Source organism: Bufo bufo, chromosome 4, assembly GCF_905171765.1.
Source record: "Bufo bufo chromosome 4, aBufBuf1.1, whole genome shotgun sequence".
NCBI lineage: Eukaryota > Metazoa > Chordata > Amphibia > Anura > Bufonidae > Bufo > Bufo bufo.
Genome location: NC_053392.1, coordinates 331,978,765 through 332,005,257, shown reverse-complemented (window position 1 = coordinate 332,005,257; position 26,493 = coordinate 331,978,765).

Here is a 26,493-nt window from a genome sequence, read left to right as displayed (position 1 = left end):
TACATGCTGCAGTGCCTGCGCAACGACAGCAGAGTTGCCCACATTTTAACGTGTGCGGACTACTGGGTTGCCACCCTGCTGGATCCCTGGTACAAAGACAATGTGCCCACCTTACTTCCTACACTGGAACGTGATAGGAAGAAGCGCGAGTACAAGCGCACGTTGGTAGACGCGCTACTGAGAGCATTCCCAAATGTCACGGGGGAACCAGTGGAAGCCCAAGGCGAAGGCAGAGGAGGAGCAAGAGGTCCCCAACGCAGCTGTGTCACGGCCAGCTCCTCTGAGGGCAGGGTTAGCATGGCAGAGATGTGGAAAAGTTTTGTCACCACGCCACAGCTAACTGCACCACCAACTGATACGGAACGTGTTAGCAGGAGGCAACATTTCACTAACATGGTGGAACAGTACCTGTGCACACCCCTCCACGTACTGACTGATGGTTTGGCCCCATTCAACTTCTGGTTCTCCAAATTGTCCACGTGGCCAGAGCTAGCCTTTTATGCCTTGGAGGTGCTGGCTTGCCCGGCGGCCAGCGTTTTGTCTGAACGTGTATTCAGCACGGCAGGGGGCGTCATTACAGACAAACGCAGCCGCCTGTCTACAGCCAATGTGGACAAGCTGACGTTCATAAAAATGAACCAGGCATGGATCCCACAGGACCTGTCCATCCCTTGTGCAGATTAGACATTAACTACCTCCCCTTAACAATATATTATTGTACTCCAGGGCACTTCCTCATTCAATCCTATTTTTATTTTCATTTTACCATTATATTGCGGGGCAACCCAAAGTTGAATGAACCTCTCCTCTGTCTGGGTGCCGGGGCCTAAATATGTGACAGTGGCCTGTTCCAGTGGTGGGTGACGTGAAGCCTGATTCTCTGCTATAACATGAAGACTGATTCTGTGCTGACATGAAGCCAGATTCTCTGTTACGGGACCTCTCTCCTCTGCCTGGGTGCCTGGGCCTAAATATGTGACAGTGGCCTGTTCCAGTGATGGGTGACGTGAAGCCTGATTCTCTGCTATGACATGAAGACTGATTCTGTGCTGACATGAAGCCAGATTCTCTGTTACGGGACCTCTCTCCTCTGCCTGGGTGCCTGGGCCTAAATATGTGAGAGTGGCCTGTTCCAGTGGTGGGTGACGTGAAGCCTGATTCTCTGCTATGACATGAAGACTGATTCTGTGCTGACATGAAGCCAGATTCTCTGCTACGGGACCTCTCTCCTCTGCCTGGGTGCCTGGGCCTAAATATGTGACAGTGGCCTGTTCCAGTGGTGGGTGACGTGAAGCCTAATTCTCTGCTATGACATGAAGACTGATTCTGTGCAGACATGAAGCCAGATTCTCTGTTACGGGACCTCTCTCCTCTGTCTGGGTGCCAGGGCCTAAATGTGTGACAGTGGCCTCTTCCAGTGGTGGGTGACGTGAAGCCTGATTCTCTGCTATGACATGAAGACTGATTCTGTGCTGACATGAAGCCAGATTCTCTGTTACGAGACCTCTCTCCTCTGTCTGGGTGCCAGGGCCTAAATGTGTGACAGTGGCCTCCTCCAGTGGTGGGTGACGTGAAACCTGATTCTCTGCTATGACATGAAGACTGATTCTGTGCTGACATGAAGCCAGATTCTCTGTTACGGGACCTCTCTCCTCTGTCTGGGTGCCAGGGCCTAAATGTGTGACAGTGGCCTGTTCCAGTGGTGGGTGACGTGAAGCCTGATTCTCTGCTATGACATGAAGACTGATTCTGTGCTGACATGAAGCCAGATTCTCTTTTACGGGACCTCTCTCCTCTGTCTGGGTGCCAGGGCCTAAATGTGTGACAGTGGCCTCTTCCAGTGGTGGGTGACGTGAAGCCTGATTCTCTGCTATGACATGAAGACTGATTCTCTGCTGACATGAAGCCAGATTCTCTGTTACGGGACCTCTCTCCTCTGCCTGGGTGCCTGGGCCTAAATATGTGACAGTGGCCTGTTCCAGTGGTGGGTGACGTAAAGCCTGATTCTCTGCTATGACATGAAGACTGATTCTGTGCTGACATGAAGCCAGATTCTCTGTTACGGGACCTCTCTCCTCTGTCTGGGTGCCAGGGCCTAAATGTGTGACAGTGGCCTCTTCCAGTGGTGGGTGACGTGAAGCCTGATTCTCTGCTATGACATGAAGACTGATTCTCTGCTGACATGAAGACGATTCTCTGCTGACATGAAGCCAGATTCTCTGTTACGGGACCTCTCTCCTCTGTCTGGGTGCCGGGGCCTAAATATGTGACAGTGGCCTGTTCCAGTGGTGGGTGACGTGAAGCCTGATTCTCTGCTATGACATGAAGACTGATTCTGTGCTGACATGAAGCCAGATTCTCTGTTACGAGACCTCTCTCCTCTGTCTGGGTGCCAGGGCCTAAATGTGTGACAGTGGCCTCCTCCAGTGGTGGGTGACGTGAAACCTGATTCTCTGCTATGACATGAAGACTGATTCTGTGCTGACATGAAGCCAGATTCTCTGTTACGGGACCTCTCTCCTCTGTCTGGGTGCCAGGGCCTAAATGTGTGACAGTGGCCTGTTCCAGTGGTGGGTGACGTGAAGCCTGATTCTCTGCTATGACATGAAGACTGATTCTGTGCTGACATGAAGCCAGATTCTCTTTTACGGGACCTCTCTCCTCTGTCTGGGTGCCAGGGCCTAAATGTGTGACAGTGGCCTCTTCCAGTGGTGGGTGACGTGAAGCCTGATTCTCTGCTATGACATGAAGACTGATTCTCTGCTGACATGAAGCCAGATTCTCTGTTACGGGACCTCTCTCCTCTGTCTGGGTGCCTGGGCCTAAATATGTGACAGTGGCCTGTTCCAGTGGTGGGTGACGTGAAGCCTGATTCTCTGCTATAACATGAAGACTGATTCTGTGCTGACATGAAGCCAGATTCTCTGTTACGGGACCTCTCTCCTCTGCCTGGGTGCCTGGGCCTAAATATGTGACAGTGTCCTGTTCCAGTGGTGGGTGACGTGAAGCCTGATTCTCTGCTATGACATGAAGACTGATTCTGTGCTGACATGAAGCCAGATTCTCTGTTACGGGACCTCTCTCCTCTGCCTGGGCGCCTGGGCCTAAATATGTGACAGTGGCCTGTTCCAGTGGTGGGTGACGTGAAGCCTGATTCTCTGCTATGACATGAAGACTGATTCTGTGCTGACATGAAGCCAGATTCTCTGTTACGGGACCTCTCTCCTCTGTCTGGGTGCCGGGGCCTAAATATGTGACAGTGGCATGTTCCAGTGGTGGGTGACGTGAAGCCTGATTCTCTGCTATGACAGGAAGACTGATTCTGTGCTGACATGAAGCCAGATTCTCTGTTACGGGACCTCTCTCCTCTGTCTGGGTGCCGGGGCCTAAATATGTGACAGTGGCCTGTTCCAGTGGTGGGTGACGTGAAGCCTGATTCTCTGCTATGACATGAAGACTGATTCTGTGCTGACATGAAGCCAGATTCTCTGTTACGGGACCTCTCTCCTCTGTCTGGGTGCCAGGGCCTAAATGTGTGACCATTGCCATCTTAAGAGCATTATAGGCCCCCGGGCAATACAGTGCACTGGGGCCCTGTCTACACAATCACGCACTAGAATAAAAATGCAAATTATCAATAAGGCGATATTTATTGGTACTTTCAACAAAATCAGTGTTTAAACATTAAACACAACGTTTGAACAATATAACATGAGCTTGAAAAGCAAGAAATTGAAAAACAAGACATTACTGATTAAAATTGGACAGTACAAAAACACTAATCATTTATTAAATTTGCGACACTTTTTTGTACAGAATTCCTTTATAACTGGCTTGAAGTCAATGGTTTTTAGGATGTCATTTTCAATGCACATTAGTGAAAGCCAGTTCAAACGATGCTGCCCCTATTGTGCTGCGAAGCTCATTTTTTATCAGTTTCAATCTTGAGAACGAACGCTCTCCTGCACAGTTGGTCACCATCATGCACATGAACACTCTGAGTGCAATTTCCACATTCGGAAAAACAGATTTCAAGTTGTCTGAAATTATTTTTCTGTACAATGCAGGAAGAGTCTCACAATTTTGATCAAGAATCATGTAGTGCTTGAGATGCTCACATTCATTTAGTAGGTCACCATAATCAAGATCTTTGTGATAAACATTAGCCAGGTATTCACACGTATTTCAGATTTTGATTGAATCTATCCACCTAATACACATTTTGAGTGATACACTTTGTACCCCTACACCCTACATCAGTTTCTATGACCAGTGCAGACAGAAGCAGGACATTTGGCCCCCTCTACCCCCCCCCCCCCCCCCCCCCCCGCCGCCATGCTGTGTATATATAAAAAAAAACAAGAACACATTTACTGCAGCGCTGCTTTCTTACTTGCAAAATTGAGATACAGTCTGACACTGACTGTACTCCTGTCTCAATTGTTCCTCCTCGGCGGCTCTAGCGCGGCTCCTCTTCGTTGCAGCAGACAGGCAGCTCTCGTGAGTGACGTCACACCTCAGGGGGAGGGAAGTCGTGGGCGGTACGGTGGCAGCGACGGCGGTGATGTCTATTGGCTCAGGCTGGCGGGTACAGGTCAGAGGCTGAGAGAGAGCCGCGAGTGTGATCCATGCCCATGCCTGTGTGTGTTAGGCGGCCGTTCCCGCGGGCTCGCTGGAGGCTGCCGCTGGCCTGCGGCAACGCTGCTAAATGACGGTTGGGAAGTTGGCTGGTGGGTTCACTGGGCAGGCGGGCCCCCAGGCAAGTGGGGCCCCCGGGCAACTGCCCAGCGTGCCCATTCGAAAAGACGGCCCTGTGTGTGACAGTGGCCTCTTCCAGTGGTGGGTGACGTGAAGCCTGATTCTCTGCTATGACATGAAGACTGATTCTGTGCTGACATGAAGCCAGATTCTCTGTTACGGGACCTCTCTCCTCTGTCTGGGTGCCGGGGCCTAAATATGTGACAGTGGCCTGTTCCAGTGGTGGGTGACGTGAAGCCTGATTCTCTGCTATGACAGGAAGACTGATTCTGTGCTGACATGAAGCCAGATTCTCTGTTACGGGACCTCTCTCCTCTGTCTGGGTGCCAGGGCCTAAATGTGTGACAGTGGCCTCTTCCAGTGATGGGTGACGTGAAGCCTGATTCTCTGCTATGACATGAAGACTGATTCTGTGCTGACATGAAGCCAGATTCTCTGTTACGGGACCTCTCTCCTCTGTCTGGGTGCCGGTGCCTAAATGTGTGACAGTGGCTTGTTCCAGTGGTGGGTGACGTGAAGCCTGATTCTCTGCTATGACATGAAGACTGATTCTCTGCTGACATGAAGCCAGATTCTCTGCTATGGCATGAAGAGACTGATTCTCTGCTGACATGAAGCCATATTCTCTGCTATGGCATGAAGAGACTGATTCTCTGCTACCTCCAGCCACATAATCACTTGTTCTTTTCTGTCAGGTGAATGCCTAATTTTTGGGGCCTGCACTGGCCTACAGTAAAATTGTTATCCACTGACCGTCTAATATACATACCTCCAGCCACATAATCACTTGTTCTTTTCTGTCAGATGAATGCCTAATTTTCGGGGCCTGCACTGGCCTACAGTAAAATTGTTATCCACTGACCGTCTAATATACATACCTCCAGCCACATAATCACTTGTTCTTTTCTGTCAGGTGAATGCCTCATTTTTGGGGCCTGTACTCCACTGGCCTATAGTAAAATTGTTATTCAGTGACCGCCTAATGTACCTCCAGCCACATAATCACTTGTTCTTTTTTGTCAGGTGAATGCCTAATTTTTGGGGCCTGTATTCCACTGGCCTATAGTAAAATTGTTATTCAGTGACCGCCTAATATACCTCCAGCCACATTATCACCTGTTCTTTTCTGTCAGGTGAATGCCTAATTTTTGGGGCCTGTATTCCACTGGAATATAGTAAAATTGTTATTCATTGACCTCCTAATGTACCTCCAGCCACATAATCAGTTGTTCTTTTCTATCAGGTGAATGCCTAATTTGTGGGGCCTGTACTCCCGTGGCTTAAAATAAAATATTTCTAGGCTCCAGCAGGGCACATTTTTGAGAGTTTCCGTTTAAGACGCATAAAAATATCCCCTGATTAAAATACACATTTCTTGTGGGAATTTTTTTCATTCATCCCCCTTTGGTATGTCACTGTCCATGTTGTGGGACTATTTGTGCACTTCTAGTAAGTATTTGGTGGCTGCAAATATGACAATATTCAATGGGGCCCGCCGCGAATGCGCAGTTCGCAAACATTTGATCGCAAACGCGCGTTCGTGAAATATCCCAGCCGATGTTCGTCCATCACTACTGATCTGTCTTTCTAAGCTCTTTTGACATGCAGGAAATGATTGCTCAGCCAATCACTGGTTGCAGCAGTGAACCCCCCCTAGCCAGTAACTGGCTAAGTGGTCATTTGTTGATTGTAAAAAGTGACCAAAAAGGAGAGGATTGGCGTGGTGGATATTGATCATATTATTTTTAACCCATTCTGAAACTTTAATAAAAGAATGTTTACCACCAGACAACACTTATGGAATCATTTATCAAACTGGTGTAAAGTAGAAGTGGCTTAGTTACCTATAGCAACCAATCAGATTCCACTTTTCATTTTTTACAGGTCTTTTGGAAAATGAAAGTCAGTTCTACTTTAGACCAGTTTGATAAATGAACCCATTAATCTTCTGAAAGTTTTAACCATCTGTTGCTGAGGTTATATTTAGAGATCAGTGAAGTTTTCAAAATTTGATTTGGTTGCTTTGCCGAATTCTTTTTAAAAATTTACTTTGTACGAATTAATTCGTCATGAAGTGAATTAAATTGGGTGTCTCCCAGGCTGCAATTAAACTTTAGGGAGAATGCATCCTGGTGTACATCACTGTGCAGTGCAGCAACATTCATAGCTAGACCATTTTTGTAGTTAAACAGTTACTTTGCATCAGAATGACAGGCAGGTCACATATATGGACTTGTACGTCATCGTACAGGCCACCAACATTTCTAGCTAACGCCTACCTAAACCGAAAAAATAAAAAATAAAAAAGCGTACAGCAGCCTTCAGTAAAGCAAATAAAAAAACCGCTGTGTGCCCCTGCAGGTGTCCCAATGACTCTTTAGTGGAGCAAAGTAAGGACATGGAAGCAGCACCAATAAAGTAGCAAAGAATAGAAAGGTTCTTTAATCCATGTTGTGGCAGTGCAGTTATTGAATCCTCTCTGTTAGCTGTAGAATGACTGTGCGTCACTATTAGGCCTCCTGCACACGGATCCGCAATACACGGGCACCGTTTCATGTGCATTCCGCATCATAGATGCGGACCCATTCACTTCAATGGGTCAGCAAATCCGGAGATGCGGAATGGTGCGGAACGGAAGCATGGAACGGAACCCTACGGAGTGCTTCCATGGGGTTTCGTCCCGTACTTCCGTTCCGAAAAAAGATAAAACATGTCCTATCTTTTTGTGGAACGGGCGGATCGGGACCTATTAAAGTGAATTGGTCTGTGATCAGCTGCGGCTGCCTCACAGTCGGTGTTTGTGCATTCCGGCCTGAAATTTGCAGGCCGCGGCACGGCCACGGGGTACACGTGTTCGTGTGCAGGAGGTCTTAGGCTTAGTTCACTTATTTGGTCAGTTATTCTCATCAGTTATTGTCAGCCCAAAGCAGGTGCGGGTTAAAACCACAGAACAAGTGCAGGTCTATTCATAATACCTAATTTGAGATTAGGCTTAGCTCCTGAATTTGCCTCACAATAAGTGGTGGAGATAACTGACCAAATAACAGAAATGTGAACTCAGCTCATATTTATCTGCGTGGACTTAACCGTGCAGTGGCCCAAGAAGTGTCCCTATGACAGTGGGGAGGGTGTCAGCAGTAAGGCTGTGTTCTTCTGATTTGTCAGGAGAGCTGGCCAAAAAAACGGATACTGTAGTTTGATCATCCGCCTTCAAACCGTCAGTATTTGTTCAGCATTTGATCAGTATTGGTAAGGAAAAAAACAGGAGTGTGTCCAAAACAGAGATAACATGTGATGGAAATATTTGCATATCTTCTGTGTTTTGGACTGACGCCTGCTTTTGGCTTCCAAATCATGATCAAATACTGATGCAAAATACTGATCGTGTGATAGAGGCTTCATGCTCAATTTGCATGAGTTTTGGCTGTTTGCATCTGAAATTAGTTTTATTCAGATCGAAAAGAAGTCCTGAATGCAGGACTTTAATGGCCTCTATCACACGGTCAGTATTTGCTCCATTTTTTGTATCTGTATTTGATCAGTTTTGTTAAGGCAAAAACAGAAGTAGGTCCAAAGCAGAGATAACATGTGACGGAAAAGTTTGCATGTCTTCTGTGTTTTGGACCCACTCCTGCTTTTGGCTTCTAAATCATGATCAAATCCTGATGCAAAATACTGATTGTGTGTCAAACGACAGGACCAATTTTTGGGGTTATTTTTCTGTTCTTCTGATGGATCAGAAGTAGAGATAAGCGAATCAAAGTTGACGAAGTGGAATTCGATCCGAATTTCAGGAAAAATTTGATTTGCACCGAATCTGAATTTCCTCATGCTTCGTGGTAACGAATCACATTTTTTTCCTAAAATGGCTGCTGCACATGTTAGGACATGGAGCAAGGAACTCTGGGAACGAGGGATCACCCACAATGTCATGCATGCAGCCAATCAGCAGCCAGCCCTGTAAATAGCCTCAGCCATCTTGGATTCAGCCATTTTCCAGGGTACTTAGTTCAGGGAGAGACGTCAGCAGGTGCTAGGGACAGTTGTAGAAAAGACTTTTTATTTTGCTGTATAGAAGTTCAGGGAAAGGATAGGGAGGAATCATTCCACAGTATTGAAGCAGAACAGGGTTCAGTAGGGAAGTTTACAGCCTGGGTAATAGGAACAATCCCATTACACCTTGCTGCACTGACTGGGGATCCAAATTGCCATTATACAGCTCTATAATTCCAGAAAATCGATCTTGTTATTGGGGTGCAAGTGCTGTTTGATACAGCCATTAACAGGGTTTATTACAAGGAAATATTTCTACGTCTTATTTGCCCTTGTGCGGTGCAGTGATATGTTCTAAAAAAATTTTGGGCTTGTATTACTGGGAAAAAAGGGCTTATTAGCCATTGTGTGGTGAAGTAAGAAAATGACAGTCCTTTTTGGCGTGTATTAGTGGCAAAAAAATATATATTTGCCGTTCAGCAGTGCAGTTATATGTTCTAAAGCCCTTTTTGGTGTGTATTAGTGGCAAAAAAATATATATTATTTGCCGTTCAGCGGTGCAGTTATATGTTCTAAAGCCCTTTTTGGTGTGTATTAGTGGCAAAAAAATATATATTATTTGCCGTTTAGCGGTGCAGTCATATGTTCTAAAGCCTTTTGTGGCGTGTATAAGTGGAAAAAATAAGGGCCTATTTGCTGTTCAGTGGTGCAGTTATATGTTCTAAAGCCTTTTGTGGTGTGTATGAGTGGAAAAAATAAGGGCCTATTTGCCTTTCAGTGGTGCAGTTATATGTTCTAAAGCCCTTTTTGGCGTGCATTAGTGTAAAATATATATATATTATTTGCCGTTCAGCGGTGCAGTTATATGTTCTAAAGCCCTTTTTGCCATGTATTAGTGGCACAAAAAAAAGTATTTGCCATTGTGCGGTGAAGTGAGAAAATTACAGCCCTTTTTGGCGTGTATTAGTGGCAAAAAAATATATTTGCCGTTCAGTGGTGCAGTTATGTTATAAAGCCCTTTTTGGCATGTATTAGTGGCAAAAAATATATATTTGCTGTTCAGCGGTGCAGCTATATGTTCTAAAGCCCTTTTTGCAGTGTATTTGTGGCAAAAAAAAATATATTAATTGCCGTTCAGCTGTGCAGTTATATGTTCTGAAGCCTTTTGTGCCGTGTATAAGTGGAAAAAAGTAAGGGCCTATTTGCCATTCAGCGGTGCAGTTATATTCTAAAGCCTTCTTTGGAGTGTATTAATGGAGCTTATTAGCCGTTTACAAAAATTACAGACTTTTTTGGAGTGTTTAAATTTCCTTTTTATTTATTTATTTGATCTAATAGTATGTCAGACAGAGAAGTGCCAGGGCCTGCACAGAGTAAGGGGCCATGGCAGAAGGGGTCACTTCGAGAGGCCTGAGCTCCCAGTGTCAGCTAGCGGTCGTGTTTTGACCAGCAACCCAGCAGTTCTTGAATGGTTCACTCGATCTTCAATTTCTTCACAAGAGACATCATACACCCCCAGCCAAGAGTCAGTGGGTTCGTCAGACACAGCCCTTAGGTGGCATGGCCCGGGAGCAAGCCCTGTGCCCTCACCTGTCCTCAACCTGCCTCTGTCCTTTTCTGTTCCCTCAGCCAGAGAAGTATTTTATGCTGTGGGCTCAGCTCCACTATTTAGAGAGGACGAGCTACTAGAAGACAGTCAGCAGCTACTGGCAAGCCAAGATGTGGAGGAGACATCCGCCGCTTCCTCCACTAGTAGTGATGAGGAGAGTGGCGTGGGAGTTGGTGTTGCGAGCGGTCAGTCTCCTGACCCAGAGAAGGTTGAGGAGGACATCAGTGACATGCAGATAGTACTCGATGATGATGATGTAGCTGATCGCACTTTGGAGCCGGGTGAATTAGGGGCTTCATCATCATCGGGAGAAGAGGGTGGCAGCTTGCTGTGGGGCAGCTGCGGAGCCAGCAAGTCGCTAGCGTGGCTGGGAGTCAGCAGGGTGGCAGCAGTGAGAGGTCGGGAGCCAAACATTCCCGGGCTAGACCACCCGCTTTGCAGGAGCCTACCTGCCTGGAAAGTAGTGGTGCAGGTGTTCACAGAAGCAGCGGCGGTAGTAGTCAGTCAGTGCGTAGTGTTGGGGGTAAAATCACCTACTCGGCAGTGTAGCAGTTTTTTGTTAAGCCGCCGGAGGAGATGAACATGGTCATTTGCAGAATCTGTGGACAGAAGGTGAGGCGTGGCCAGGGTGCCAATGTTGGCACTGCGGCCCTGCATCAACATATGCAGCGTCACCATAAATTGGCCTGGGAAAACCGTGGCTAAGATGTGGTGGTCCAGCCTGCTGCAGCAACTGCTACATCACCCAGTGGCACGCACCCGATTTCAGGCAGTCAAGGTTACACCACCTCAGCCGAAGGGAGCTGTCTATCCTTCTCATCATCTGCTGGTCCTGATGCTCCTCCTCCTACTCCTCGTCAGTTATTCAGTCAGCAATCGATCACTGAAGTGATTGCCACGAGATAACAGTATGCGTGCACTCATCCAATGGCGCAGAAGCTGAATGTGCTTCTGGCCAAGTTGCTGGTGCTGCAGTCCCTCCCTTTCCAAGTGGTGGACTCTGCACCTTTCAGTGAACTGATGGCTTGTGCCGAGCCGAGGTGGAGAGTCCCAAGACATTATTTCTTTGCCAAAAAGGCAGTACCAGCCCTGCACACACAGGTAGAACAGAAGGTGGGCCAGTCTTTGAGCCTGTCGGTGTCTGCCAAAGTGCACGGCAGTGCCGACGTGTGGAGCTGTAACTACAGTCAGGTACAGTACATATTCTTTACGTCCCACTGGGTGAATGTGGTTCCTGCACAGCCACACCAGCAACTTGGCCAGGTGACGCCGCTTCTGCCTCCATTTTCTCACGCCGTTGGTCCTGCTACAATGTCTGCCTATGCCTCCTCATCCTCCACCATGTCCTCAGCCTCCATTGCAGGGACAATTCACAATGCCCCTCCAGCATACCACATGTGCAGGGCACTGCGGTGTCACGCTGTTCTGCACCTCGTTTGCCTGAACGAACGGAGTCACACAGGGGAGGAACTGCTCCATGTCCTTCATCAAGAAATCGAATCATGGCTTTCTCCGCGACAACTCATGGTGACGACAACAGGAAGAAAATAGTCTTGGTGCTGCGTCAAGGAGGGCTGAGTCATGCGCCCTGCATGGCACACGTGTTCAATCTGGTTGACAAGCGATTCCTGAAGTCTTCCACCCATCTGTAAGACATCCTAAAAATGGTCAGGAAACTTTGCATGCACTTCAGCCACTCGTACACCGCAAAGCCCCCCAACACAGGCTGATATGCGACTTTTACACCCGTTGGAATTCCACTATCCATATATTGGACTGACTATACGAACAGAGAAAGGCCATAAATGATTTATTGATGATCCAAGTGGACAGGAGTATTCCCCTGTGTAACTTCAATGTCAGCCAGTGGCAGCTTATGCGTGACACCTGCCTTTTGCTGAGGACCTTTGAGGAGGCCAGGTTATTTGTCAGTGCCAGGACTACGGGATAAACAACATCATTCCCTGCTTCATGTCCTGGAACAGATGCTGGTAAATCTGGCTGGTCAGGGGACTGGAGATGTAGCGCCTAGATATCACAGCCACATGAGCCCTGTGGGGGCTGAACTGGTGGTGGAGGAGGAGGAGGACATTGGAGCACAATCAATGTGTAGCGAAATGGGTGGTTTTTATACACAGGTGACTGGAGAGGAGGAGCAGGAGCAGCCAGAGGAGCTACAGGGCGATGAGGAAGAGGAGGCAGAGGACCCAGACACACCGTAGCAGTATGCAGTGGAGATGGAGGCAGGGACTCCCTCTGAGTCACTTGCACAAATGGCCCGATGCATGCTTATTTGCTTTCGTAGTGACAGCCAAATTGTCAGCATTCAGCAGAGGGATGACTTCTGGCTCTCCACCTTGTTGGACCCTCGCTACCGGTCCAAAATGAGAGGGAGGACAAACTGAACTACTATAGAGACATTCTATGTAGTTATAGGAAAATGAGCGAGCACTCATACACTTGGCAATCAAATTGACATGTGCAGAAAATATTTATTAAATCCCCATAAAATACAAGTAATAAAATTTATAAGAACAATGTAGCAATAATATACAACATTACAATCACATATATTGTGGTAGATATGATCGATACTATATTCGATAAAAATATATTCGATAGAAAATTCAATGTTGAAATATTCGATAGAATATTCGATACCACTCAATAGTGTCGATAAATTCAATAATATATATCACACCAAAAAACTTCAAGTATATGCTGTTATTTGGGAAAGAGGGGGTATTATCTTCTAGAGCTCTATCCCAATTTGGGAAACTGAATGTCACTGAAAATGTTGTAGGTGTATTCACTGGGAGTGCAATATGTTCATAAAGTGTCCACAGGAATCCTGATAATGTGAAAAGTCTCTTATAGCATATCCTTTTAAGGTCGATATGAGCTTTGAATCGAAGAAAACTTTAAATCGATATTTGGCTTACCGTCTGGCGTCTGCTGTCTCCCTATTGCTTCAATGGAGCTTTAAATATTTGCCGGCTTATTCAGTCGCTCCATACAGCAAGCTGGTTTAAATTTCACGGGAGTTCCAAAGATCGCGGGAGTTGCCACTCTGTTCCGCAATTTCCTTTGGTGCAGCTTTCGACGATAAGAATAGTTAGTCCTTTACTGTAGAAATTTTCTTCTGTATGGCCATACAGTATTATCGGAGGCTTTTCAATGCAGGTACATCACTTGTTTCACCAAACGCGTTTCGGGTAGATTCACTCTCCCTTCCTCAGTGGTCGAGTGTCTGCCTGCTCTGCCTCCATTTTTATCCATTCCTTTAATTGCTTCCCAAATCTCGGACACCTATTGTTCATACTACTCCCAGTTGGCCAGGGAATCCTCCCACATAATCAGGGGATAATTCTATACAGCCTTGATTTTTTATTTATTTTTTACTTGCAGTTTTCATGCGTTTTTTTGGGGACACATGCGTTTTTTGGCCCAGATGTCCCAATTGGTGTGATATATCATTGTGTGAAATATAAACTTGATATCTGATTGCTAACACTTTTATAAAATGACTTTTTATGATAAAATATTATTAAACAAATTTTCAAGATTAAAATATCAATATAAGAATGTAAAACAATAAATAATAAATGTGAGGAATCTTGAAAGTTTCATAGGAATCCTAGAGTTTGATACAATTATTCGGTTTTGATAGAGAAAGAAGGGTGGGTATCTCGGAGCCAAGGACACGTCGCAGCGCCGATAAACGGCCTAGCATGCCACGTGCCGTCGGCCACGAGACACCCAACCTACATAAATCCCAAAATTTCCAACTCCAAATTAAGGCCTTTCGGTTGTAGAGATCCAAATTCATAAATGCGTCTGGATTCTATCCTAGACATTTGTCTGATAAAATCCCCGCCTCTCCAGTGTTTCTCCACCTTCTCCCGTGCCATAAACACCAGACTTGATGGATCCTGATTATGCATCTCTTTATAATGTTTAGATAGGGAATGTTTATCATAACCCTTCCTGATGTTGGCAATATGTTCGGCCGCTCTTTTTTTGAATGGCCTCTTGGTACGTCCTATATATTGTCTGTGACATGGGCACTGGAGAAGGTATATAACTCCACTGGAGTCACATGTAAGACAATCTTCTATCTCCCAATTAAAGTTGTTCTGAGTCGAGGGGACATTAGTCGTCAGGTGGGGGTTTTTATTCATTCTACAACCCATACACCTTCCACATTTATAAAAACCATTCAAACTCAGCCAAGTTCCTGAAAAACTCAACTTATTATGTTTCTACGGTTTTACGGTAGGGGCCACCTTGATACCTAGACTGGGTGCCCTAGTGAAGGTAATCGTCGGAACAGTCGGGAGCAAGTGTCTTGAATTGTCATTCAACACATGGTGCCAATGGGTTTTAATAATTTTCTGAATCTTCCTATAATTCTCATTAAATGGAAGAACAACTCTCATGGCTTCTTCTTTATTTTGTGTTTTATCTTTCTCATTATCTATCTCATTTTTATCTTTATTGTCCTCCTTATTAAAGAACTCTCTTCTATCTAATTTCCTAATTTGGTTGAGTGACTCCTCCACTAAGTTTTCAGGATATTCCTTCTCAATAAATTGTCTTTTCATCTCAATGGCTTCCATCTGAAAAGTATGTCCCTGCAAAGAGGGACATACTTTTGAGATGGAAGCCATTGAGATGAAAAGACAATTTATTGAGAAGGAATCTACCCGAAACGCGTATGGTGAAACAAGTGATGTACCTGCATTGAAAAGCCTCCGATAATACTGTATGGCCATACAGAAGAAAATTTCTACAATAAAGGACTAACTATTCTTATCGTCGAAAGCTGCACCAAAGGAAATTGCGGAACAGAGTGGCAACTCCCGCGATCTTTGGAACTCCCGTGAAATTTAAACCAGCTTGCTGTATGGAGCGACTGAATAAGCCGGCAAATATTTAAAGCTCCATTGAAGCAATAGGGAGACAGCAGACGCCAGACGGTAAGCCAAATATCGATTTAAAGTTTTCTTCGATTCAAAGCTCATATCGACCTTAAAAGGATATGCTATAAGAGACTTTTCACATTATCAGGATTCCTGTGGACACTTTATGAACATATTGCACTCCCAGTGAATACACCTACAACATTTACAGTGACATTCAGTTTCACAAATTGGGATAGAGCGGTAGAAGATAATACCCCCTCTTTCCCAAATAACAGCATATACTTGAAGTTTTTTGGTGTGATATATATTATTGAATTTATCGACACTATTGAGTGGTATCGAATATTCTATCGAATATTTCAACATTGAATTTTCTATCGAATATATTGTTATCGAATATAGTATCGATCATATTTACCACAATATATGTGATTGTAATGTTGTATATTATTGCTACATTGTTCTTATAAATTTTATTACTTGTATTTTATGGGGATTTAATAAATATTTTCTGCACATGTCAATTTGGTTGCCAAGTGTATGAGTGCTCGCTCATTTTCCTATTACTACATTTGCCTTTTAAGAGAGGGTGGGGTGATTCCCTCTATATGAGCTTGCAGCACCATACCTTAACTACTTGCTAGTGAGCCACCACAACCTACCATTATTCTATGTAGTTAGTTGGCCGCTGCCTATCTGCACTATCGTCCATCCTCTCACAGGTCTGACCGGGGGGCCCTCTACGCTCCCGTTCCTCTGCCATGGCTGCAACTTGAGTCTAGATTCACTGATGAGCAGCTTTTTTCACCCGCCTAGTGAAGAAACTACTCACCAGCAGCAGCAGCAGCTAGACCTAGAGCAGGACCTGAACCAGCAGGTGGTAGCATACTTGGACAGCACCCTGCCACCCTACATTGAAGATCCGCTGGACTACTGGGCAACCAAACTGGATTTGTGGCCGCAACTGGCAGAGTTTGCCCTGGAAAAGCTGTCCTGCCCGGCCAGTAGGGTGGCATCAGAGCAGGTGTTTAGTGCGGCGGGGGCCATAGTTACCCCAAGAAGAACTCACCTGTCCACCCAAAATGTGGAGAGACTGACCTTTGTCAAGATGAATCAGGCGTTGATCAGCCAGGATTTCCACCCACCAATGCCTGATGCATCAGACTAGATCATCCATGGTGCCACACCAACACTTTGACAAAAGAGACCGGTTTCTTCTGACTACCTGCCTCAGCTACTATTCTGATGCTGCCAACCGCCTGATGCCACACATCTGATGTCAAGTGCTCCTCCTCTTACCCACTATCTTCAGTTGGTACTGGTATTGCCACCCACCTCCCCACTCTGTCAACGAGTCACTCTGTGGTCTCCTGATGCTGCTGCCTCCTCACCACTCAGGTCACCTGATGCTGCTGCTGCCACCTCCACACTGTCATTGTGCCACTGTGTAGCCTCCTCCTGATGCTGCTTCCACCACCAGACTCTGTCATTTGGCCAGTCTGTGATCTGCTCATGCTGCCTTCACCTCACCACTATGTCATAGTGCCACTCTGGACTTCTCATGCTGTTCCCACCCTCCCCACTTCATGACTGGGCCACTATTTTGCCGTTAGACCTGGCTGACATTGCCAATTATTTGACCCTTCTTTTGATCTGTCAGAAGGAATGAAAAATGAGACGCACAACGGATCCTGTCTATGTAACAGCTGTAAGGCCTGCATGACATGGTCCCTATTTTGCATCAGAATTGGCTTATGATTTGGTAGTCAAAAGCAGTAGTGGGTACAAAACACAGAAGACATGCAAATATTCCATTCACATGTCATCTCTGTTTTGGATCCACTCCTGTTTTTTTTTGCTTTAGCAATACTGATGGATTACTGACCAAATGAGTGAAGGCGGATGCTTCACAGACAGGATCAGTTTTTGGGGGTTATTGTACTGACGGATCAGAGGAAGGGCAAAATAATCAGTGATGTCAACACAAACTTACTGCTGACACCCTTTCCACTCTGTTGGGGGCTCTACTTGTATAAGCTTTTAATAGAACAGGTCCTGTAGACATCTATGTGGAATCAGCTGACGATGGTGTAAAAGGAGTGCTCTCTTTCATGCTATGGTAGGATCTTGGGCCTCTGAACGGTTCTTCATACATGGCGCTAACATTGACCTGTAAGGCTGAATTCGCACTTAAGTTATTTGGCACCATAACTGCCCAAATAAGTGAAGTGTGCAGTGATTCTAAGAGTGATGCCTGTCATCTACATGTCATCCTGACTCTCAGTATTGTTTCGCTACTACGGCATACTCCCTATGCGTGTTACTGCAAGGCACTGTGTTCTACACCACTATAAAAGTTCTCTGCAGCCCAGAAATAGCCGTTTTTAACGTGATTTACCACGCATAAATTTGGATCAAACCAAATTATTTCCGAAAATTTGGCAAACTGGCCGAATCAAATTTTTTAGAAGTACTGATAAATTAACGGTGATGTCAACACGGCCAAACAGGGACACTAGTGGACCTGTAACAGACTGATGAGTGTGGCAATAGCATTAAGTCACAACATGGCCCCGGAACAGAGTTGAGAGGGTGGTAACGGCATGAAGAGTCACAATAGTGTCCCGTAACTAAGTGGTGAGGGTAGCAACAACATTAAGAGTCACAATAGTGGCCCTGGAACACAGGGGTGATGGGACAACAGTGGTAGCAGATCACAGTAGGAGCAGATGGCAGTAAAGGCAGCAGGTGTGTGGCATCAGGTGGGTGGCAGCATCAGAATAGTGGCAGCAGCACTTGGCCATAAGTAATGGCACAATGTTCTGGTGTAGCCGCACACTACAGTCAGATCATTTCTGCCAGAATGATCTATTCTGTTGTATCAGGCACCGGTGTCTGGAAATCCTGGTTGATCCAGGCCTGATTCATCTTCATCTCAACATTCAACAGGTGAAGAAAAATGCTCATTAGAGACTCAAGACTTAATTTGCTGCAGTTGGTGCTGCTTCTGCTCCCCGCCTCCAGCAGTCATGGCAGTGGAGCTTGAGCTCAGAGAGTTCCCCAGTTTAGACCTTTTCCGAGTATGGGCGATAGACAGCAACTAACCGATTACAAAGGATGTCTTACATTGTGGATAGCCAGTAGTCATCCCTCTGCAAATGGTGATAATGCAGCTGTCACTACACAAGCAACTCAGCATGCATCTACTTATTTGCGCAAGGGACTCAGAGGTACTTTCTGCATCCATCTTCACTGCATACTGCAGTCATGTTCATTGTCACCAACTAACTCCTCATGCTCCGACTGCTCCTCTCCTGTCGCTTGGGTAGATAGACCACCGAGTTCTATATAGAATTCCTGGGCGTTTATGTCCTCCTTGTCCTCCTCCTATTCCAGTACCAGTTGAGCCTCCACAGGACTCAGGTGACTGTGAGATGTAGGTGCCATGTCTTCTGTCCCCAAGCCAGTCAGATTTATCAGCATTTCCTCCAGGATGTGAAGGAGTGGAATATAATCATTCATCCTGTAGTCATGGCGACTGATAAATAAAGTGGCCTCCTTAAAGGACCTGAGCAAAAGGCAGGTGTCACGCACGAGCTGCTACTGTCTTACGTCTACACTGGGGAGTAGTCCTGCGTCATCAAGACATCAGTCATGGGTTTCCTGTATTCATACAGTCCATCCAACATGTGGAGCGTCGAGTTCAAACATTTGCAAACGTCTTATATGAGTGGCTGAAGTGTATGCACAGTTTCCTTGACATTTTCAAGACATTTTGCAGTTGGGTGAAAGACTTCAGGAACCAGCTGACAACTAGAGATGGCCCGAACTATCCGACGGCGAACAGTTCCCGGCGAACATAGCTTGTTCGCGTTCGCCTCTGCCGGGCGAACACATGCGATGTTCGGTCCGCCCCCTATACATCATCATTGAGCAAACTTTGACCCTGTACCTCACAGTCAGCAGACACATTCCAGCCAATCAGCAGCATACCCTCCCTCCCAGACCCTCCCACCTCCTGCACAGCATCCATTTTAGATTCATTCTGAAGCTGCAGTCTTAGTGAGAGGAGGGAGACTGTAACTGCTGCTGATTTAATTGGGAAATCGATAGCTAGGCTAGTGAATTCAGTGTCCACTCCAGTCCTGAAAGACTCATCTGATCTCTGCTGTAAGGACAGCGTCCTGACAGCACCCCAAAAAGCCCTTTTTAGGGCTGCAACATTAGTCTGCTTTTTTTTTTTCCTTTATATACATATTGCAGTTGCCTGGCCTGCCTGTGTGTGAGGAGCTGCAGGCCCACAGACTGTAGTGTGCCCACTGCCAGTGCTCACCCCTGTCATTCCGTGTGGCACAGGACTTTGCTTAAAAAAAGGCACTTAATTTTTACACTTTAATCTAAGGTTAGTTGCCTGCCAGTGTGTGTCAGGCTGACTTCCACTGACTGTAGTGTGCCCACTGCCAGTGCCCACCACTCATACCGGCTGGCACAGGACTTTGCTTAAAAAAGGCATTTAATTTTTACACTTTAGTGTAATTTCAGCTGCTTGCCTGCTGCTAGTGTGTGTCAGGCCGACTTCAACTGACTGTAGTGTGCCCACTGCCAGTGCCCACCCCTGTCATCCCGTGTGGCACAGGACTTTGCTTAAAAAAAAGGCACTTAATTTTTACACTTTAATCTAAGGTTAGTTGCCTGCCAGTGTGTGTCAGGCCGACTTCAACTGACTGTAGTGTGCCCACTGCCAGTGCCCACCACTCATACCGGCTGGCACAGGACTTTGCTTAAAAAAGGCATTTAATTTTTACACTTTAATGTAATTTCAGCTGCTTGCCTGCTGCTAGTGTGTGTCAGGCCGACTTCAACTGACTGTAGTGTGCCCACTGCCAGTGCCCACCCCTGTCATACCGAGTGGCACAGGACTTTGCTTAAAAAATAGGCACTTAATTTTTACACTTTAATCTAAGGTTAGTTGCCTGCCAGTGTGTGTCAGGCTGACTTCCACTGACTGTAGTGTGCCCACTGCCAGTGCCCACCACTCATACCGGCTGGCACAGGACTTTGCATAAAAAAGGCATTTAATTTTTACACTTTAGTGTAATTTCAGCTGCTTGCCTGCTGCTAGTGTGTGTCAGGCCGACTTCAACTGACTGTAGTGTGCCCACTGCCAGTGCCCACCCCTGTCATACCGAGTGGCACAGGACTTTGCTTAAAAAATAGGCACTTAATTTTTACACTTTAATCTAAGGTTAGTTGCCTGCCAGTGTGTGTCAGGCTGACTTCCACTGACTGTAGTGTGCCCACTGCCAGTGCCCACCACTCATACCGGCTGGCACAGGACTTTGCTTAAAAAAGGCATTTAATTTTTACACTTTAATGTAATTTCAGCTGCTTGCCTGCTGCTAGTGTGTGTCAGGCCGACTTCAACTGACTGTAGTGTGCCCACTGCCAGTGCCCACCCCTGTCATACCGAGTGGCACAGGACTTTGCTTAAAAAATAGGCACTTAATTTTTACACTTTAATCTAAGGTTAGTTGCCTGCCAGTGTGTGTCAGGCTGACTTCCACTGACTGTAGTGTGCCCACTGCCAGTGCCCACCACTCATACCGGCTGGCACAGGACTTTGCTTAAAAAAGGCATTTAATTTTTACACTTTAATGTAATTTCAGCTGCTTGCCTGCTGCTAGTGTGTGTCAGGCCGACTTCAACTGACTGTAGTGTGCCCACTGCCAGTGCCCACCCCTGTCATACCGAGTGGCACAGGACTTTGCTTAAAAAATAGGCACTTAATTTTTACACTTTAATCTAAGGTTAGTTGCCTGCCAGTGTGTGTCAGGCTGACTTCCACTGACTGTAGTGTGCCCACTGCCAGTGCCCACCACTCATACCGGCTGGCACAGGACTTTGCATAAAAAAGGCATTTAATTTTTACACTTTAGTGTAATTTCAGCTGCTTGCCTGCTGCTAGTGTGTGTCAGGCCGACTTCAACTGACTGTAGTGTGCCCACTGCCAGTGCCCACCCCTGTCATACCGAGTGGCACAGGACTTTGCTTAAAAAATAGGCACTTAATTTTTACACTTTAATCTAAGGTTAGTTGCCTGCCAGTGTGTGTCAGGCTGACTTCCACTGACTGTAGTGTGCCCACTGCCAGTGCCCACCACTCATACCGGCTGGCACAGGACTTTGCTTAAAAAAGGCATTTAATTTTTACACTTTAATGTAATTTCAGCTGCTTGCCTGCTGCTAGTGTGTGTCAGGCCGACTTCAACTGACTGTAGTGTGCCCACTGCCAGTGCCAACCACTGATACCGGGTGGCACAGTAGCTTGCCGATAAATAAGGCATTTAATTTTTAGACAGTAGTCTAAATTCAGTTGCTTGCCTGCTGCCAGTGTGTGTCAGGCCCTCTTCCACTGACTGTAGTGTGCCCACTGCCAGTGCCAACCACTCATACCGGGTGGCACAGTAGCTTGCCGATAAATAAGGCATTTAATTTTTACACTTTAGTGTAATTTCAGTTGCTTGCCTGCTGCCAGTGTGTGTCAGGCCCGCTTCTACTGACTGTAGTGTGCCCACTGCCAGTGCCAACCACTGATACCGGGTGGCACAGTAGCTTGCCGATAAATAAGGCATTTAATTTTTAGACAGTAGTCTAAATTCAGTTGCTTGCCTGCTGCCAGTGTGTGTCAGGCCCGCTTCCACTGACTGTAGTGTGCCCACTGCCAGTGCCAACCACTGATACCGGGTGGCACAGTAGCTTGTCGATAAATAAGGCATTTAATTTTTACACTTTAGTGTAATTTCAGTTGCTTGCCTGCTGCCAGTGTGTGTCAGGCCCGCTTCTACTGACTGTAGTGTGCCCACTGCCAGTGCCAACCACTGATACCGGGTGGCACAGTAGCTTGCCGATAAATAAGGCATTTAATTTTTACACTTTAGTGTAATTTCAGTTGCTTGCCTGCTGCCAGTGTGTGTCAGGCCCGCTTCCACTGACTGTAGTGTGCCCACTGCCAGTGCCAACCACTGATACCGGGTGGCACAGTAGCTTGCCGATAAATAAGGCATTTAATTTTTAGACAGTAGTCTAAATTCAGTTGCTTGCCTGCTGCCAGTCAGTGTGTCAGGCCCTCTTCCACTGACTGTAGTGTGCCCACTGCCAGTGCCAACCACTCATACCGGGTGGCACAGTAGCTTGCCGATAAATAAGGCATTTAATTTTTACACTTTAGTGTAATTTCAGTTGCTTGCCTGCTGCCAGTGTGTGTCAGGCCCGCTTCTACTGACTGTAGTGTGCCCACTGCCAGTGCCAACCACTGATACCGGGTGGCACAGTAGCTTGCCGATAAATAAGGCATTTAATTTTTAGACAGTAGTCTAAATTCAGTTGCTTGCCTGCTGCCAGTGTGTGTCAGGCCCGCTTCCACTGACTGTAGTGTGCCCACTGCCAGTGCCAACCACTGATACCGGGTGGCACAGTAGCTTGTCGATAAATAAGGCATTTAATTTTTACACTTTAGTGTAATTTCAGTTGCTTGCCTGCTGCCAGTGTGTGTCAGGCCCGCTTCCACTGACTGTAGTGTGCCCACTGCCAGTGCCAACCACTGATACCGGGTGGCACAGTAGCTTGCCGATAAATAAGGCATTTAATTTTTAGACAGTAGTCTAAATTCAGTTGCTTGCCTGCTGCCAGTGTGTGTCAGGCCCTCTTCCACTGACTGTAGTGTGCCCACTGCCAGTGCCAACCATTCATACCGGGTGGCACAGTAGCTTGCCGATAAATAAGGCATTTAATTTTTACACTTTAGTGTAATTTCAGTTGCTTGCCTGCTGCCAGTGTGTGTCAGGCCCTCTTCCACTGACTGTAGTGTGCCCACTGCCAGTGCCAACCACTGATACCGGGTGGCACAGTAGCTTGCCGATAAATAAGGCATTTAATTTTTAGACAGTAGTCTAAATTCAGTTGCTTGCCTGCTGCCAGTGTGTGTCAGGCCCACTTCCACAGACTGTAGTGTGCCCACTGCCAGTGCCAACCACTGATACCGGGTGGCACAGTAGCTTGCCGATAAATAAGGCATTTAATTTTTAGACAGTAGTCTAAATTCAGTTGCTTGCCTGCTGCCAGTGTGTGTCAGGCCCGCTTCCACTGACTGTAGTGTGCCCACTGCCAGTGCCAACCACTGATACCGGGTGGCACAGTAGCTTGTCGATAAATAAGGCATTTAATTTTTACACTTTAGTGTAATTTCAGTTGCTTGCCTGCTGCCAGTGTGTGTCAGGCCCGCTTCTACTGACTGTAGTGTGCCCACTGCCAGTGCCAACCACTGATACCGGGTGGCACAGTAGCTTGCCGATAAATAAGGCATTTAATTTTTACACTTTAGTGTAATTTCAGTTGCTTGCCTGCTGCCAGTGTGTGTCAGGCCCGCTTCCACTGACTGTAGTGTGCCCACTGCCAGTGCCAACCACTGATACCGGGTGGCACAGTAGCTTGCCGATAAATAAGGCATTTAATTTTTAGACAGTAGTCTAAATTCAGTTGCTTGCCTGCTGCCAGTCAGTGTGTCAGGCCCTCTTCCACTGACTGTAGTGTGCCCACTGCCAGTGCCAACCACTCATACCGGGTGGCACAGTAGCTTGCCGATAAATAAGGCATTTAATTTTTACACTTTAGTGTAATTTCAGTTGCTTGCCTGCTGCCAGTGTGTGTCAGGCCCGCTTCTACTGACTGTAGTGTGCCCACTGCCAGTGCCAACCACTGATACCGGGTGGCACAGTAGCTTGCCGATAAATAAGGCATTTAATTTTTAGACAGTAGTCTAAATTCAGTTGCTTGCCTGCTGCCAGTGTGTGTCAGGCCCGCTTCCACTGACTGTAGTGTGCCCACTGCCAGTGCCAACCACTGATACCGGGTGGCACAGTAGCTTGTCGATAAATAAGGCATTTAATTTTTACACTTTAGTGTAATTTCAGTTGCTTGCCTGCTGCCAGTGTGTGTCAGGCCCGCTTCCACTGACTGTAGTGTGCCCACTGCCAGTGCCAACCACTGATACCGGGTGGCACAGTAGCTTGCCGATAAATAAGGCATTTAATTTTTAGACAGTAGTCTAAATTCAGTTGCTTGCCTGCTGCCAGTGTGTGTCAGGCCCTCTTCCACTGACTGTAGTGTGCCCACTGCCAGTGCCAACCATTCATACCGGGTGGCACAGTAGCTTGCCGATAAATAAGGCATTTAATTTTTACACTTTAGTGTAATTTCAGTTGCTTGCCTGCTGCCAGTGTGTGTCAGGCCCTCTTCCACTGACTGTAGTGTGCCCACTGCCAGTGCCAACCACTGATACCGGGTGGCACAGTAGCTTGCCGATAAATAAGGCATTTAATTTTTAGACAGTAGTCTAAATTCAGTTGCTTGCCTGCTGCCAGTGTGTGTCAGGCCCACTTCCACAGACTGTAGTGTGCCCACTGCCAGTGCCAACCACTCATACCGGGTGGCACAGTACCTAGCACGCGTAGTACCACTTATCTAAAAAAAAAAATGACAGGCAGAGGCAGGCCACCCCGCAGGGGCCGTCGTGGTCGTGGTGCTGTGATTTCCACTGTCCCTGGAATAATGCCCAGTTTTCAGAGGCCACGTACCCTGAACCCGAAAAATTCAGAGGACGTAGTTGACTGGCTTAGACAGGACACCCAATCTTCAACAGCTTCCGCTAAGAACCTTGACGCACCATCCTCCTCCAACTCAGCTTCGGTCACCTGCTCTCAAGTTACCACGCACCCGCCCGTCGCCACTACCACCACAGCCACCACAGCCGCTTCACTTGATCCGTCAGAGGAGTTATTTACACATCAGTTGGATGCAATTAGTGATGCGCAACCATTATTGCCAGATGATGTAGATTACGGGGATATGTCTCAGTCAGGCAGGATTACACACATGGACGTACAGTGTGATGATGATGATGTTGTACCCGCTGCTGCTTCCTTTGCTGAGGTGTCAGATACAAGTGAAGCGGTTGATGATGACGATGTGTCCACGGATGCCACGTGGGTGCCTGCTCGAAGAGAAGAAGAGGGGGAAAGTTCTGAAGGGGAGACAGAGAGAATGAGGAGACGAGTTGGAAGCAGGGGGAGGTCGTCGCAAGGAGTTAGTGGCACAGTCAGACAGCATGTATCGGCACCTGGGGTCAGCCAGACAGCACGCCAGTCAACGCATGCTGTTGCCACCACTAGAATGCCGTCATTGCAAAGCTCAGCAGTGTGGCATTTTTTTTGTGTGTCTGCCTCTGATAAAAGCAATGCCATTTGCAACCTGTGCCAAAAGAAACTGAGTCGTGGGAAGTCCAACACCCACCTTGGTACAACTGCTTTGCGAAGGCACATGATCTCACATCACAAACGCCTATGGGATCAACACATGAGTACAAGCAGCACACAAACTCAAAGCCACCATGCTCCTCCTGGTCCTGCATCTTCAGCCACGTCAACCACTGCTGTCCTCCCTGCCCCCTCTCAACCACCCGCCACTCCATCTCTCACCTTCAGCAGTTCCTGCTCATCTGCCCACAGTCAGGTGTCTGTCAAGGACATGTTTGAGCATAAGAAGCCAATGTCACAAAGTCACCCCCTTGCCCGGCGACTGACAGCTGGCTTGACGGAACTCTTAGCCCGCCAGCTTTTACCATACCAGCTGGTAGAGTCTGAGGCCTTCAAAAAATTTGTCGCTATTGGGACACCACAGTGGAAGGTACCCGGACGAAATTTTTTTTCAAAAAAGGCAATCCCAAACCTCTACCATGTCATTGAAAAGGAAGTCATGGCATCTCTGGCATACAGTGTTGGGGCAAGGGTCCATCTGACCACTGATACCTGGTCTGCAAAGCACGGTCAGGGCAGGTATATCACGTATACTGCGCATTGGGTCAACCTGCTGACGGCTGACAAGCATGGAATGCGTGGCTCTGCAGCGGAGTTGGTGACACCACCACGACTTGCAGGCAGACCTACTGCCACCTCCTCTACTCCTACTCCATCCTCTTTAATTTCCTCCTCGGCTGAGTCCTCTTCTGCTGCGGCGTCTGGCTGCACATCAACTGATTCCCCCCAGCTCCCCAGGGGCTATTCCACATCCCGGATACGACAGTGTAACGCTATCTTGGGGTTGACTTGCCTGAAAGCAGAGAGCCACACAGGACCAGCACTCCTGTCCGCCCTGA